We start from the raw sequence: 17714 nt of genomic DNA, 5'->3' as shown, positions 1-17714 counted from the left end.
TAATGGGTCCTGGGACTCCCTCGAGCAGCTTAGCTACAGTTGCCCAGATAATGGTAAGGCCGACAAAATACCATTTCCACTGTCATGTCTGCCTGGACACAAAACTAAAAAGCTGTGTAACTCCAATTTCAAAGAGCAAATACCTCAAGTGCATGTACATACCTCTCGTCTTGTCTCCTCTCAGCTTTTGGAGGGGAGTTGTTCCCCCTTCTCCCTTATTACAAAAGCTGCGCCAGCTTTACAAGCGCCCCTTCTTTCCTGCCATTGTTGTGTGGGAGCATATCTACCCTTTTTCCAGCTGCTACAGATGCTCCTACCCAGTCCCCCTTCTGAGCTCCTCTAAGCTGCATCAGATCCTTGTTCTGATTGAGGAGGAGCACACTGGTATCTCTCTCTGCCTCTTACCTTCCCCATCATCATAAGGTGACTGCAACTTCTTTTTGGAACTGCTACTGCAAGCTGCACCTGAAAGGAGTGCAAGTTGTCTGCAGCCAGTACTTAAGAGCTATGGCCAGAAATGTTTTTAAAAGGTAACAGAACGGGGCTATTGCTCACCCAGCTGTGAGGCTTAAAAATCCGATTAAACAAAATAGCTAGAAATATACAAATAAAGTCAAAGGCAATACAAACTGGAAACTCGTGATATTTCAGCTGTATCTTCATGATTCGACTAATGTTTTGATGCCTAAGGGTCGTTCTCTGAGCCAGACCAAAACCTGGATATGCATTAGCCCTTTAATTACATCATAAGTGAAATATGTAGGATTTTTAAAACTCCAAATTGTGACAGAATTTATTCATAATATTTTGTGTGAATATTATGTGTGCCTCAGTTTCCCCTGTGTTGCATGGTTAACTGGGTGATGGTGTTACCCGCACACTAGGGTGCCCCACCTTTACCCCAGTCTGTAGGGCTCAAAGCATAATCCAGTTAAGGCACCCCCACTCTGTCCCAAGTCATACGGCACCTACCTTTACCTAATTCACACTTTCGGGCTCAGGACCCATTCCCAGGCTGTAGGGCGCCAGGTGTAACCTGGTTAATTGACGTACCCAGCCTTTCTCAATTCGTAGAGCTCTGGGCATAATTCTCTGCAGGTTTCCAGGATCTTTTACCAGTGAAGGGCCTTACACAGTAATATCCTTATTCTCTATTTATTAACAATTACCAAAACAGAATACACATTCTAAGCATACAATGCTCACCACTCCCAATAAGACAGACAAACTTCTCTTAGTAGCCAATCAGAATCAGATCATCTGGGGACTCCAACTTCTGTAAATATGGTTGGCAGAGTGTTGTGGTCTGGCAGCTCTGATCTTGGGCTGTGTCCTGGAGGTATGTCCTAAAGAACTTCCTTTTGGACCTCAGTTTATGTAGTAAAAACTTGGGTCCTGCTTAGCTGTACCTTAACCAATCATTTAAAACTAAAGTACTACAAAACACCAATCCTAGCCCGTTATGAAACAGTTCTTTAACCACACATAGCCCACCACCTTAATTGATTTAAATAGTGCACACTTCGTTAAGCAACAGACAGAAACAATCAAAGAACCTGACAGAAATCATTCAGATAAACAATAGAACCTATTCTGATGAAAAATTCACCCTCAACTAAACAAAGCTCAACAAGGGTGGGCAGACGGATGTTTCAGCATTGTAAGGACAGCAGGGAGGGAGTGGGATGTTTTCTGCTGAGGTTGTACCAGCACTGGCAAAGGGTTATCCTCAGCCATGGATTAGTTATGTCCTCTAGCTGTTAAAAGGTAGAATTAATGGTTTCTTTTAGAGTCTTTTGTTTGTTGAAAGCAGGAATGTTGCTCCTGTGTCAGTAGAAGGTTTTCCTATGAGCTGAAAGCTGAAATTCACTAGAGAAGCTGGGAAACCTTGACTGACAACCAACAAAGAGGAGTCAGCAGTAGCTGGTGCCAGCAGACAATAGGAGCTAACAGTGGCCGGTGCCAGCAGATGGCAGGAGCCAGGGGCAGGGACTTGGTGAGGCCTGGAGATGGTAGGAGACAGCAGCAGAGAGGTGGTCAAGCGACCTGCAGAGGGGGACTGGCTGAGCCCCAACCAAGAGGTGGACATTGCAACTATGATGGTCAGTACAGGAGAGAGTAAGAAGGGAGAGGTGAAGGACATATCCTGTACTCTGTGGTGGGTTTGGCTCATTGGGTTCATGAATTCTGTTTGCACTATTTCCCAAACCAGTGCTGTATTACTTCCTTCCTGTTACTAAAAGGTTTACTTTCTGCACTCAGACCCTGTGCTTGCGAGAGGAGAAGCATTGCCCTTTGGGTGCCCAGGGGATAGTGTGTGATTTCCCAGGTGACTGGGTGGGGGCTCGAGCCAGTTTGGTATAGTATTGTTGACAGGGATCCCTGGATATAGAACCTGGCCCTTGCTGCTGCCGACTCTGTCTAGCAGAAGGATTACATGAAGATGTGACTACATGCTACTTAGCATATGACTGCTGTCTTGCCTAATGATGACTGCTACTACTTAGCCAAAAAACAAGGCCTCAGACTTTACAGTGGGAAAAGATTGTTTGCTCTTTGCAGAGAGCCAGAGCTACAGGCAAGACCAATGCCTAGCTGCCTGGGGTCCCATGCCCATGGAAAATCCCAGAAGACAATGGCCACGCCAGTTGCCTGGACGTTTGGCACAAGCAACAAAGGACGGTGAATGGCCTAATCTCTTTAGGAAGCCAGCTGGGTGTGACCAGCTGGAGGACAAAGAACTGGGGAGGGGCCAGGTAGGGTTGTTAAGTGTGGGCTACTGCAAGAGAGAAGCTTCTGGACTGAGACTGAAGAGGGATCAGAACAAGGCTCTGGGCTCTGAACTGACCCTGATGAACTATGCTGTCACTGTCTCTTCTCCATGTTAACTAAGGACTTTCTATGCTGTGTTTCAGACATCTAATAAACCCTCCTGCTTCCAGAGTCACTCCAGATTAAGGAAGTTGCGGGTGCATTGCTCGTTTTGGGTGTACAAGTCTCCCTCAGATGTCCAACTCAGGTGGACTTGCTGAAGACTGCTCATGGCATGAAGCAGGGGTTCTGAAGGCTCTGAGATTTGGTCCCAGGAGGCAGTGAAGCCAAGCAGTTTACCCCAGTGAAAGAGTGTGACCCTAAGGGAGCTGACACACTGAAGGGATCCTCCCAGGGACTGTTCCAGAGCTGTTCAAGAGCATCAGTCCCGTGGATGCAACACACACAAAAAGTCCCCACTAACCATACTCCTGAGGCAAATTATATGTACTACGAGAACATAAGAATGGCCACACTGGGTCAGACCAATGGTCCATCTAGCTCAGTGTCCTGTGTTCCGACAGTAGCCAATGCGAGGTGCTTAAGAGGGAACGAACAGAGCAGGGAATCATCAAATGATCCATCCACTATCGCCCATTCCCAGCTTCTGGCAAATAGAGGCTAGGGACGCTTCAGAGTATGGTTTTGCATCCCTGCCCATCCCTGTGTGCTCAGAGGCCAGGTTGAGCCAGTCTCCAAATAAAGCTCATAGAAACACAAGAGTGCCTTCAATGAGTAACTTCTATTGTATTTTCATACCTCTCTAAACGTATAGTATCCAAACATGGTATATTCTTTTTAACCTTTAAAAAAATAAAATGAGACCTTGTATTCTTAGCTTCAGGCCAAAGCATGTGTTTATGACCAAATTTTAAGTATGAGAACTAGATATTAATAAAATCATTGAAGCTTCTGATCTGCAGCTGCCTATAATACTAGAGTTGGTTTGTAAAAGTCTCTACTGTGCTGTTTCCTATCTGTATTCTGTTTCTCCTTGCAGCTGGTCTTTCATTGTTTTTGCATTGGCTGGGTGGAATGGTTGTTAAAAGGAACATTGTTTATTGCTGGTTGGAAATCTCATCAGGGTTTGAGTGAGGGATTGTCTATAGACACTGCTGGTCTTCAGGGTAGCAACTTTTTTCCTGGGACCCACAAGGGAGAATAAACCACAAAAATGTGAAAAATAGTCACTGTGAGAACCATTATGTGCACTCAGAGGAGCTTTTTGATTGCCAGCTGTGAAGTCTTTCTGATTGCTCCTTCACTGCTGGAAGAGAAAATAGTAAACTCTTATTTGAAAGGAAAATAAATTATAAAATGAATACCTTAATCTCACAGGTTTTAAAAAACATTGTTTATGAATCTAGATGACACTGGGGCAGATTCTCTAGCCCTCTCCAGCCACTTAGCATTACATTCTGGCTACAGATGACCAATGGAGAATTCCCATAGTGTAGGGGAACTATCTTTTGGTGTAAAACTGACTGAGGTGCCATAGGTACCTACTGTACCAACTCCCTCCCCTTGAGAGATGGAGGGTGTCCCTTAGCGATGTGGCAGGGGTGTGGTAGATCAGAGCTATGCTACACCTATCCTTTGCTGGTGTAAAGTCACTTAGGGACTTTATACCAGTGGTGTAAGTTAGAGCACCCCTTAGATGTTCTAACTTATACCACAGCTGAATGGTAAAAGATTGGGAAGTCACGACTGGCTCCCTGGTGCTCCTCACACCACCTTGTGCCAAGTGGAGTTCTGGTTCAGGGTAGATTTCAACCCACAGACATCAGCCAACCCCTTACATGCACCATGAAGAATAGCTCCAAAAACCACGGCCATGTCTACATTTAGAAGCTTACAGCAGCATAGCTGTACCGATACAGCTGTGGCGCTGGAAGAGTGCTCGTGTAGATGCATTGTGCTGATGGGAGAGAGCTCTCACATTGATATAATAAAACCAGCTCTACAAGCGGCAATAGCTATGTCTCCCGCCAACGTAGTGCTGTGCAGACAAATGCTTATGCCAGCAAAATGTGTCACTCAGGTTGTTTTTTTCACACCTCTGTTTTGCTGACATAAGTGCTAATGTAGATATGGCCCACACCTCTACTGCTTGAGCTAGAAAAAGAATCTCTATTAGGTCTTCTTAGTATAGAGCTTATGTAGCCATCTTGCAGGTCAACCACTAGGGGCACAGGTAATTCTTTCTGTAGAGCAGAGGACAGTGATACTGTAACAGAGTTCCTGAGCTGGCTGGATCTGTGTGTGTGGCACATCCACAGACAGTCCCTAAAGTTGTCGCTTCACCCAGCGGGGAGAAGGAGAAACAGTGTTGTCAGCTCTCATGATGTTTCCACCAGTGACATGATTTCGGTTCTTTGGAGTCAGTCTTCCCAATGATAGAAGAAGCTCCAGCGCTCTTCTGAATTTAAGCACTTTGACTGGCTGCCCACCCCACTTGCCCACCTTCTGGGGCAGAAAACCAATCAGAGTTTCTGCAGGCAGAACCTACAACTCTCTCTCGCGCTCCTCGACACCCCAGTTGGCCAAAAGCCATTCTCAGAAGAGGGAGCCAAAAAGCCCAGTGATGAAGGGTGCTTTGTGTAAGCGGGGAAATGGTCCCACTAGTATGGGGAACATTCCTGGCCCATACACTACCCTGGTGGAATTGGTTAGCAAAAGAACCTGGGTCCTTGCTCCCACTCCCTTTACCCAGAGGCCTGCCTGACGTTGAGGACTCCCCTTCCACTCTCAAAGTGGCAAAGTCATTGTAACACCGACAAGGCTGGGCCTGGGATCCCTGGGGGCTTGACTCCCAACCTTGTCATGGTCACTTAGGACAGGGGCTTGGGTGTCCCCACTCCAGGGTTCTCACTCTGCACTGTTCGCTTCCCTGACCCACTGGTCGATACATACAGTTCAAAGCAGAACAATTTATTAAACAGTAATCAATTAAAAAAAAAAAAAAAAGATAAAGGTTAGAGGAAAATGCCTAATGCCACCCCATGGGCACGGGGACACCACACACAGCGTCTCTGCGATGTAAGGGACGTTCACAGTCTGTTTCTCTTATGTCACAGGCCTCCTGCCCAGGCCCTGGATGAGCTGCCGGGATGCCGTGGGTCAGACACTTGCTCTGGCAGTGGCCACATGCACCCTGGCTCTGGGTGGCAGGGCCCTTCTCCCCAGCATCGCCTCCCGTTGGGATCACCACCCCCCTCCCAGTCCCAGCTCTTAGCTAGTAGCATCTCCCTGCACTGGGCTCTCTGCCCAGGGTCCCTCTTGCTCTCCTCAGCTACTCACTGCACCCAGACAGCTCCAGCCCCAGTCCCAGCTGCTGCTCTCTGCTCCCTGGGCAGCTTCTCTGCTGTTGGCCGCATTTCTCTGTGCTGCTCTGCTCAGCTCGGCTCCCTGGGCTACTCCTCGGGCCTTTGTGGCTTGCCTGACTCTGGTTGGGTGCTACTGCTTTTGTCCTTAGCTCAGCCCGGTCTGCCCAGAAGGCATCTCCAGTTCACATGGAGGACGCCCCCCCAGCTTCCTGGCTCCCTCATTGGCCTGTCTGCCCTGTCAACCAGGCTGACCTGGCCCTGGCCCTAGGAGCTGTCAGTCCTCATCAAGCCTTGCCCTGTCCTTTGATACTGAGAGATGTCCCACTAAGAAGACTCACTAAGTTTCAGTAAGGGGCCAACAGGCCCATTGCATTTGTCTGCGAAGCAATGGGGACAGGATGGTACCTATGTTCCTCTCCCTCTGCCTCCCTAGCACCTGGACTGGGAAGGAACAGAATAAGAGCCCCTGGAGCTGCCCCACACCAGGAAGGGACAAAGGGGACCCTGCTCAAGCCCCCGCTCTCCTAAGACTGGTTGAGGGGGATGAAGAATCACAGGAGGAGCAGAGGTAAGGGGGTTGAATGTGGGTGGGGGGAGGCAGCACTAATGGGATGGGGGTTGGAAGTGAACTGATGGGGGATCTGAATTGATGGAAATGGGTGAGGGGGAATTAATTGCTGGGAAGGAGATGTGCAGTAGTCAGGGGAGAGCTCCTTCATCAGGGAACAAAACAACATTACCCAATACATTTGGAAGAGTTGGCAACACTAACAGTCTCTCACACACACTTGAGATGGGCAGGACAGGGGTACAAACATCAAAAGACAGACCTAACAAATCCAATATAGTCCTTTTTAAAAATCTCATGATTTGGGGGCCAATGTCATGAGTTTGTAGGGAGTCTGACTCATGATGGTTGAGCTCTTGAGGTTAACAATAATGGGGAAGAATCCCAGGAAGTAACCCTCAGAGGAAGTTCAGAGTCTAGCTGTGCTTCCTGCCTGGAGAGAAAGCAGAAATGTTTTGGAATCAGCAGCACCAGTAATAGATGGTTTGGAGCTGCTTCCATCCTCTCTTCCTCCAAAAATAAATACATATTCTGTTCACTGACCTCCTTGCCAGTGTCATCGGTCTTAACAAACAGACTCCACTTCTTTGTGTTAGCCAACTGATAAGGAGACCAGCAGGTCAAGAATACACTCATAACACATGAATTTTTCCAGTGCTGATTGAGCTGGGTTTAAGTGGCCCTGAGTTGAAGACTGTGGCCTCTGTATATGTATGAGACCATGGACCTTAACATGCAGAGTCCGTGAATAGTTTTGCCAGACTACTTGACATTAATATTCTATTCAAACAAGTGCTGTTAATTTCTCAATTAAGAATTTTTAAAATAAATTATATACAGAATTCATTGATCATTCTGTCCCCCCCCCGCCATGTCCAGGTTGTAATACATTTAAGGTAGGTGAAACTGTGGCCCTTAACTTTTATACTTAAGATTGTGTCTTCAAAATTGAGAAAAATCACTTCTCCCTTATAGTTTGGTAAATTTTACTTAGTATTTGGTTAATGAGCAAAGTTCCACCCTCAGTTTCCCCAAAGCCACACCATTAGCTACAGTGCAGCAAATTGGAAATTTTGACCAGCTACTGTTTTTTTAAACACTTTTTTTTTTTAAACAAACAGACAAAAATGGTGCAAAATATTTCAACCAGTTGTAGTGGCATGTGTGAAACTAAGAACAGATTTTGGCCAGATATCTACACTGTCATCCAACTTCCTGAGCTGCAAGCTGAAATTATGTGTGAAATTCATTGTGAACAGAAAGGTGCCAAAACAGAAGTGGGAGATTGGTTCTCAGAAATCACACACACTCATGCTTCCTCTCTCTTCATGACTACCACTTAATTACTTCAGTACTAGGCTAAGAAAAATAAGAGCGCTAATGAAACATTCAGAACTTTAACCTTCAAATGCCCACCCCAACAACACTGATGTTCCCAGTCATAACTAATTTGAAAACACCAGGTCAGCAGAACTCCAGTTTCTAAATTAGACTAAAAAGATGAAAATGTAATCACCATAAGTAAAAAGCACAATGAAATTATACTGAAGACTGAAGAGAACTTGATTTCAAGGCAAAAATGATCTTCTTCCAGTAGAAGATATTAGAGCCTCTTGCCATATACAAATGTGTAAGAAACAATCATATTTTATTATTTCAGAAAAAGATATTCCTTAAGTGGAAGAGGTACTGGAATTGTAAATAGAATTGTTCTGCTCCTCTGGGGTCTTTGGTTCATACATTGAGGAATTGTCCAGATTCTAGCAACTTTTAAAACAAGGTGTAAACTTCACTGAATATATGTTTTTTAAACCCAAAAGCATCCAGACAATAAATGTTGGAAAAGAGAATGTTGATAATGTGTTAAATGTTATGTTAGGAGGTGTAATGGAATCTACAAAAAAAGGTAGAGAAGAGCAGGGCAAACAGCCTGACCACCACCCCAGGCATTTGCCACAACTGCTAATCATGGAGGTAGGCACCCACAGCTGCAACCAATAGGGGAAACAAGGCCTACTATAAAAGGAGAGAGCACAGCAGGACAAAAGGGTAGGTAGGCCTGAGATAATGAAGGGGTAACATCCCTGTGCTAGGCAGCCTCCAGAAACAGCCCAAAGACACTGAAGCAGACAATTAGCCTAATTAGTGGCCAGGGGCTAAGAACTGTCCACTCCTGACCAAGAACTAACCAAAGAAAGCTAATCAGAGCACAGTAGAGACCTCCTGAAAGACCACATCAAGGACTGGTGATGGAAGGTAAAAAGAAATCTTACCCTTTTGTTCCTTTCTAAAGTATTTTTATTTTTAATAACCAAAGAACTGGGATAGGAAAGAAGCATGTACAAAGCCAGAACAAGATACAGCTGAACTAAGAGCCCTGAATCTATGAGCTATGGTTGGGTGGAACTTCCACAACTGATGTAAGAAGCCTTCTCCGGGAGGGAGTGGAGTTAGAGCCAAAGTTTTAAACAAAGCCATGTGGCAATGAGATTTTATTAAGCAGTGGCAATACGGGCATGATAAACTGCAAAGTCATCTGGTAAGTTGTTCATCACATTTTTTTTGAGAAAACTAAGTTCACATGATTCTCTGTGCTTCATAGGATTCTCTGTGCTTCACAGGATGTCTGTGGGAGAAATGGGAATAGAAACCAAAGCTCCTTTAAGTGAAATATGAAACAAATGTGTTTAGAGCCAATTTATGGTAGGAAATCTTGTTCAAGATCTCACAATTTAAAAAAAAAAAAAAAAAAAAAAAAAATCAAGAGGGTCTAAAGGCTTTAGATTTCAGACATTAAAAAGGACCTGCACCTCATACTCTCTAATTCTCTCCAGATTAACACAGTAATAATTTCCCATTACCATAGACAATAGTGCTTTGCTAGTTTACACTAGTAACTGAGTCTCTTCCCCTCCAACTCTCTCCTTGATTTGATGGCCTATATTAGGAGCTCATTTTGCAGAGGACACTGGGCCACATATTTGCTCTCTCTCCCTGTGCCAGTTAGAGTGGGATTTAGATCTAAGTATTTGGTTAAACCTTGGAACAATGTTCATATTGACAGTATGGACAGGTCTGGGGAGCCACTTCTGCCTTCCCCTGCTCAGCCTCGGATACTCTGTGGATCTATCTTACTTAAGCACACACGAATTGCTACTGCAAGAAGCTCTGTAGATGAGCAAGCAGGTGAGGCAATAATGGACATTCTTGATGTGTGTCATTTGGCAAGGAAATGAGTCTGACATAAGTCCACTAACAAATACTGATGCCCTGGGAGATGTGTAGAATTCCTTATTAGACTTAATGTAGCCTTGCCTGAAATTGCTCTTCTTAAGGAGGCTGAAAACCTGAACATGACCAAAGGCTTTTTCAGCATCCAGAACCAGCAGAATGCTTTCCTGACAACCTTGCTAGATCTTGTGAATAGTATTAGGAGTCCTGTGAATGTTGTAACCCATTGACTGAGCTGGAATTAATCTTGATTGCCCTGGCTAATGTTCTATTACCTAACTTAATCACAGAAATGGGTCAGCCTGATGTGAGGTTTTCCAAAATGTAACCGTAGCCATATAGCTGAATTCCAACAGGGCAAGCCAACCAAAGGAAGGTGCTAGAACATTTGAAGTGACTGAGGGAAGGTTGTTGATAAAAGGAGTTTTAAAACTTGCTTCCAAATCTGCCTGGATGAAGGATTTACCATTAGGGATGTTATTGATTTCTTCCTCTGGGACTTTGGCTTTGAATTAGGCCATTTGTGTATCTAATACTCAGTTTATCCACCAGTTTATTTTCTGTCTTAATTGCTGCCACAAGAGTTGGGCCAGAATAAATTTTCAGTCAGGTGATAGTACTTAATCAATAGATTATACAAAGATCAGTGTTTCATCTGGGCATGCATAGATGTCCCAGATATTGAATTGTATAGTATTTGAGTTCCTGCATTGTAACCAGAGCTGTAGATGATAACCATCTGGATCACCTGGTAACATTGAAGAATCTACCCTTATGGTTTGAGGTATTAGAATGGCAAATCTCCAATATTAGGTAGTGTCTGAGGCTGTGAAGATCTGCCCCACTAAGTCTCTTCAACTTGTCATGTTCTCCAAAGGCAGGGTGTGTCACTTGCAGAAGGGCCAGTTGGGACCATTGTGATAATCTAGTGTCACACTTGTATAACACAGGCCAGAGAACTTGCTCAAAATAATTCCTTTTGAACAACAATATATTTAAAAAAAAATAAAAATAAAAATCTGATCTTGATTTAAAAATTGCCCCCTCACCATTAAAAACATACCCCTTATTTCCAGTCTGAATTTGTCTAGCTTCAACTTCTTGTCACTGGGTCATCTTATACCTTTGTATGCTAGATCAAAGGACCTGTTATCAAATATTTGTTCCCCATATGTCGTCTTATAGACTCTGATCCAGTCACCCCTTAATGTTCTCTTTGTCGAGCTAAATAGTTTGAGCTCATTGAGTCCATCACTATAAGGCGTGTTCTCTAATCCTTTATTTAATCCTTCTTGTGGCTCTTCTCTGAAGACTTTCTTTCTAACATACTTCTAGAACTGTGGACACCAAAACCGAAAATTATTTTACCTCTGTATTTGCCATTAATGCAAGCACTGCTGGAATACTACCTCTTTACTCCTACCTTAGAGTTCCCTGTTTATGCATCCAAAGATCATGTTAGCCCTTTAGCCCACAGCATCACACTGGGAGATCATGTTCACCTAATTACTCACCATGAATCTCAAATCTTTTTCCAGAGTTGCTGCTTCCCAGAGTAGAGTCCCCCATCTTGTAAGAATGGACTATATTCTTTGTTACTAGCTGTATACATTTAAATGTAGCTATATTAAAATGCTTGTGTCCCAGCTAACCAAACAATAGAGAACATACAGTACCAGCAATCTGTCTTCTTCATTATTTACCACTACCCTAATTTTTGTGTCATCTGCAAACTTCATCAGTGATGATTTTGTTTTCTTCCAGGTCATTGATAAAAATGTTAAGTAGCTTATGGCCAAGAACCCCCTGCAAAAGCCCCCTAGAAACACAACTGGTTGGTGATGATTGCCCATCTACAATTACATTTACCTATCACCCAGTTTTTAATCAATTTAATCAAAATGTCATGTGGTACCAAGTCAAATGCCCTGCAGAAGTCTAATTCTGTTACCTCCATACTATACCTTTATCAACCAGACCTGTAATTTCACACACAAACAAAATCAAGTTAGTTGGACAGAAACTATTTTCCAGAGACTCATTGGTGGCAGCTGGCAGAGGGTTCATTGCTCTGTCAGCAACTCCTAACAGGCCTGACAAACTCACTATACCTAACACACCACAATCATGGTGTTTATCAAAAATAGTGTGGTGTAAGGTATCAAAAGCTGGTCTCACTCTGGTCATTAATATCATTATGAAATGTGCGTACTGATATTTAGAAAGTTGTGTGTATATGGAAAATATATACCGAGATCTATATCAAAGCACTAGCAAAGACAGGTTTTTTCTCAGACCAGGAGTGTTTGTCCATCTAGCTAACTGATATAAATTAAGCATTGTATAGTTCACTATGGGCCTCCCATTAGCGATTTGAACAGAATGCTAATAAAGAACAGACATGTGAAATCAACATGAAGTCTGCAGGCACCAGAAAATAAACATTAGGGAGTTTTACTGACTCGGAGAACAAAAAGAGACTTTGGGGGAATATAAAGGGAAGGCAGAAGGACACATCTTTGTCCAACACTGAAGGAGAGAACGACAGTGCTTTTTGCATCCATGAACAGTGGGTCCCAGCCATGTGAGTTGGAAATGCTGCAAGGAACCTTTAAGTGAGAAACTACTTTAGACAAGGATTTTAGCCTGTGACAGTTACGTTCAGACTCGAAAAAGCTTGTTATGCTTTTGTTTTATACAAAACCATTTCTGTTTCCATTATCCTCACTCAGTATCTCTTAAATCTTAATCTTTGATAGTATGTTTAGGACTGTTTGGCTATAACTAAATCAGTGTGCTGTGGCATTATAAAGGATCTGGTCAGGCTGTGTATATACTGTTCTCTTGGGAATAGTGAACCTAGGAGTTATTGTGAGGGCTCAGTGACAGGACTGGACACTACAGGGGGATGCTTCAGAAGAGTTTGGGGGCTGGGATACACCAAGGATTAACCTGCAAGGCAAAGTAAAGGCTGGCAAAGACCCGAGTTGATTGTTTAGGTGGCTAACGGATTGGGGGTGTCAGGGAGCTGACACCCACTTCAGCACCAAGTCTCACTCACCCTAAGGTAGGGAGATAAGTGACTCTCAGGCCTAGGCACTCTGAGAAACAATCACACCATGTAAATTGGCATTAATTGTTGTACCCTTAAAGAAAATCTAGCGATTAAACCCTGCCAATAACAATTACAAGGAGCAGGAAACATCCATTACTGACTAGGGATATAGCTTATTTTGTGTGTAAGGTACAAACGAACAATTAAAATCTTCTATATTGCCCAAAAAGGGGGGAGGGTTGGAATAGAAATCTTCTATTTGCATGCCCAAAAAGGGGGGGAGGGTTGGAAGAAGAGGAGGGAGAAGACAGAAGAACAGGGAAGGAAGGGGAAAGAGGACAAAGGGGAAGAGAAGAAGTGTGAAGGGAATGAGATGCAGGGAAGAAAACAGACTCTCTCTCTATGGAATACCCCCGGCTATAGTTGCTGAAGAATTCCCCAAAGACAGAGAGCAGACATAGAACAAGCCACCGCTTTGCACTGGAGAGAATGGATTCTCAGGGATGATCTGTGCAGAGCTGGGCAAGTTGTGAGGTGAGCCACTTATACTGGTGAGGTCTTCTTCTGTCATCAGTTAATCCAGCATTTTCCAAATGGTGTGCCGTGGAATTTTTTGAACAAGTACATGTGAGACCCGGGGGGGGGGGGGGGGGGGGGGGAAGGGAAGCCACCTTCAGATTGGCCATCTGCCTCACTGCTGCACCCCCTCCAGGGGCAGAGCAACCAATCAGAGTTCAATCTCCCTTGCTTCCCTCCTCCCCTCCTGTGTGAACAATGGGTTGGCTCCTCTGCTCCCCTCTTGCAGCTGCCAGCTGGGGGGTGGGGAGAAGAGGTCCCTGGAGCTTGAGGTGTGCCGCAGCAGAGGAAAGGTTGGGAACCACTGAATTAAGCCTGATATTTTGCGGGAGGGGACAGGCATGGGGGAGGGAGGAAAAAGAGGTGAGGAAAGAATAAGTTGAAGTGGAAAAGAAAATAGAATGGACAGAGATGTAAGGGCGAAAGAACAGAAGTAGCAGGGGAAGAATATATAAATAGGGTCTTGGAGGTGAAGCCAATTCAATGACAGACAGCAAAATGGCAGAAGCAGTTAGAAGAGCCAGAGCTTTTCATGGAGATATGCAGAAGGACTTGATTGACCTGTATGATAAAGTAGGCTAAGGACTACTTATGCCATTGCTGTTATGATGGCCCTGTATCAATTACATCCACAGCACCTGCGAGAGGGCGGGGGGTGGAGGGGTGGGAAGGGTTATTGAGAGCAGGACACTGCTGCTAGGCAAGGAATACTATACCGTAGGATTTTGCTCCATCTGAGTACTGGGAAAACAATATCTTTAAGATTTGTTATTAGACCTTTTAGAATATCAATTCTAAGAGGAGAGTCAGTAATAACATCAGTTCCCCTAGGGTTCCTACAAAGATTTATACAGCAGCAAGATAAGAGTAATCAGAGAGTTATTACAAAGAGTAGGAAGAGTAATAATAATCACTTTCTATAGTTACTCTTCTCCTGTAGATCTCAGCAGAGGTTTCCCACGTCAAGGCTTTGAGAAAATTTCAGGTCAGGTCCAGATCTTCAGTCTTAAATACCTGATTCTGATGCTATCATTCTGATTTAGTAACATTTTACACCCACTTTGCAGAGTGTATAACTACACAAGGTGCAAGGCAGTGCAGGAACACGATCCGTAAGTATAACATAGGCTCTTTTTCTCCTAGGATCTCATACTATGCAGTTATAAGCCATTTGTTGCTATTGTATTTGAGGTGAAGATTTCTTAAAGTATAACTCCTCCTCCTTGGTGGATGATGGTTTTTCCCTATATGGCTGCAGCTAATGCCGTCTGGTGGTAGCTGACATTATGAAGCCTGATAATTTATTTTGGGGTGAGAACAGTGTTGGGGCTAGGGACTTTTTGAGCCTTGGCTATCTTTATTTTTCATTTGCTGTTTTGAAGGTTAACAATTTGTAAGATTGTGGTAGAAAAGAAAATAAGGTTGGAGATTTAAACTCCTGGGGGCCAGTCAATCTAACTAAGGCTGCTGCACTGGCTTCTGGTAGGGGGTTATCCACATTACCTTCCAGCAAAGACTCCTTATAGACTCATAGACTTTATGGTCAGAAGAGACCATTATGATCATTTAGTCTGACCACCTGCACAATGCAGTCACAGAACCTCACCCACCCACTCCTGTAATAGACCCCTAACCTATGACTGAGTTATTGAAATCTTTAAACCATTATTTGAGGACTTCAAAGTACAGAGAATCCACTAGTAAGTGACCCATGCCCCATGCTGCAGTGGAAGGTGACAAACCCGTAGGGTCTCTGCCAATCTGCCCTGGGGGAAAATTCCTTCTCAACCCCAAATATGGGGATCAGTTACACCTTGAGCATGTGGGCAAGACTCATCAGCCAGACACCCGGAAAAAATTATTTGTAGTAACTCAGAACCCACTCCGTCTAACATCCCATCACAGGCCACTCGGCATATTTACTGCTAGTAGTCAAGATCAGTCAAATGCCAAATTAGGCTGTCCCATTATACCATCCCCTTCATCAACTTATCAAGCTCAGTCTTAAAGCCAGCTAGGGTTTTTTGCCCCCCTACTCCCCTTGGAAAGTTGTTCCAGAACTTCACACCTCTGATGGTTAGAAACCTTTGTCTAACTTCAAGACTAAACTTCCTGATGGCCAGTTTATATCCATTAGTTCTTGTGTCCACATAGTGCTGAATTAAAATAACTGCTCTCCCTCCCTGGTATTTATCCCTCTGATGTATTTAGAGAGAGCAATCATATCTCCCCTCAGTTTTCTTTTGGTTAGGGGAAACAAGCCACGCTCTGAGTCTCCTCTCATAAGACAGGTTTTCCATTCCTTGGATCAACCTAGTAGCCCTTCTCTGCACCAGTTCCAGTTTGAATTCATCTTTCTTAAACATGGGGGACCAGAACTGCACACAGTATTCCAGATGAGGTCTCACCAGTGCCTCGTATAACGATACTAACACTACCTATCTGTACTGGAAATACCACATCTGATGCATTCTAGGACTGCATTAGCTTTTTCACGGCCACATCACATTGGCAGCTCATAGTCATCTTGTGATCAACCCATAAACTCAGGTCCTTCTCCCCCTTTGTCACTTCCAACTGATGCATCCCCAGTTTATAGCAAACATTTTTTATTTCTCCCTAAATGCATGACCTTGCACTTTCCACTATTAAATTTCATCCTTTCTATTACTCCAGTTTACAGGGTCATCCAGATTTTTTGTATGATATCCCGGTACTTCTCTGTATTAGCAATACCTCCCAACTTTGTGTCATCCGCAAACTTTATTAGGACACTCCACTTTTTATGCCAAGGTCAGTAATAAAAAGGTGAAATAAGATTGGTCCCAAGACCAGTCCCTGAGGAGCTCCACTAGTAACCTCCTTCCAGCCTGACAGTTCACATTTCAATATGATCCGTTTTTGTCTCTCCTTTAATCAGTTCTTTATCCACCTTTGAATTTTCATTAGTCCCCATCTTTTCCAATTTAACTAATTCCCCATGTGGAACTGTATCAAATGCTTTACTGAAATCTAGGTAGATTAGATCCACTCTATTCCCTTTGTCTAAGAAATCAGTTATCCTCTCAAAGATCAGGTTGGTCTGGCACGATCTACCTTTTGTAAAATCGTGTTGTATTTTGTCCCAGTTACCATTAACTTTGATGTCCTTAACTACTTTCTCTTTCAAAAATTTTTCCAAAACCTTCCATACTACTGGGGTCAAACTAACAGGCCTGTAATTCTCTGGATTGATTTTTTCCATTCCTTAAAAATAGGAACTATGTTAGTAATTCTCCAGTCATACGGTACAACCCCCTGAGTTTACAGATTCATTAAAAATCCTTGCTAATGGGCTTGCAATTTCATGTGCCAGTTCTTTTAATATTCTTGGATGGAGATTATCCTGGCCCCCTGATTTAGTCCCATTAAGGTGTTCAAATTTGGCTTCTACCTCAGATGTGGTAATTTCTACCTCCATATCCTCAGATCCATTAGCCACCCTGCCATTATCCCTAAGCTCTTACTTAGCCTCAGTTTTTAATGAGGCTAATGATTTGTTTAGGTATTGGGCCATGCCGAGATTATCCTTAACTTCCACCCCATCCTTAGTGCTTAGTGATCCCACCTCTTTCTTTGTTTTCTTCCTATTTATATGGCTATAGAACTTTTTACAATCTGTTTTAATTCCCGTTGCAAGGTCCAATTCTACTTGGGTTTTGGCATTTCTCACTGTCTCTCTACATGTTCTGACCTCCAAGAGGTACCTTTCCTTGCTGATCCCTTCCATCTTCCACTCCTTGTAGGCTTTCTGCTTTCTCTAAATCACCTGTCTGAGATGCTTTCTCATCCAGCTTGGTCTACAACACTTGCCTATGAATTTTGTCCCCTTCTTTGGGATGTAGACTTCAGATAGTTTCTATAACTTTGACTTGAAGTAATTCCAAGCCTCCTCCACTTCTAGGTCCATGAGTTCTTCAGTCCAGTCCACTCACCTAACTAATTCCCTTAATTCTTTAAAGTTAGCTTTTTTGAAGTCAAAGATGCTAATCACCGATCTCTTTATTTATCCTTCCATTTAATTTGAACTGAATTAGCTCATGGTCGCTCGAACCAAGGCTGTTCCCTACGGTCAGCTCTTCTATGAGGTCCTCACGACTCACCAATA

The sequence above is a fragment of the Emydura macquarii genome, unplaced genomic scaffold (genome assembly GCF_026122565.2).
Source record: "Emydura macquarii macquarii isolate MOO-44397 ecotype Brisbane River unplaced genomic scaffold, CSIRO-AGI_Emac_v2 contig_2473, whole genome shotgun sequence".
In the NCBI taxonomy this organism is placed as follows: domain Eukaryota; kingdom Metazoa; phylum Chordata; order Testudines; family Chelidae; genus Emydura; species Emydura macquarii.
The sequence above is the reverse complement of the archived record's forward strand: the minus strand, read 5'-3'. Positions refer to the sequence as shown.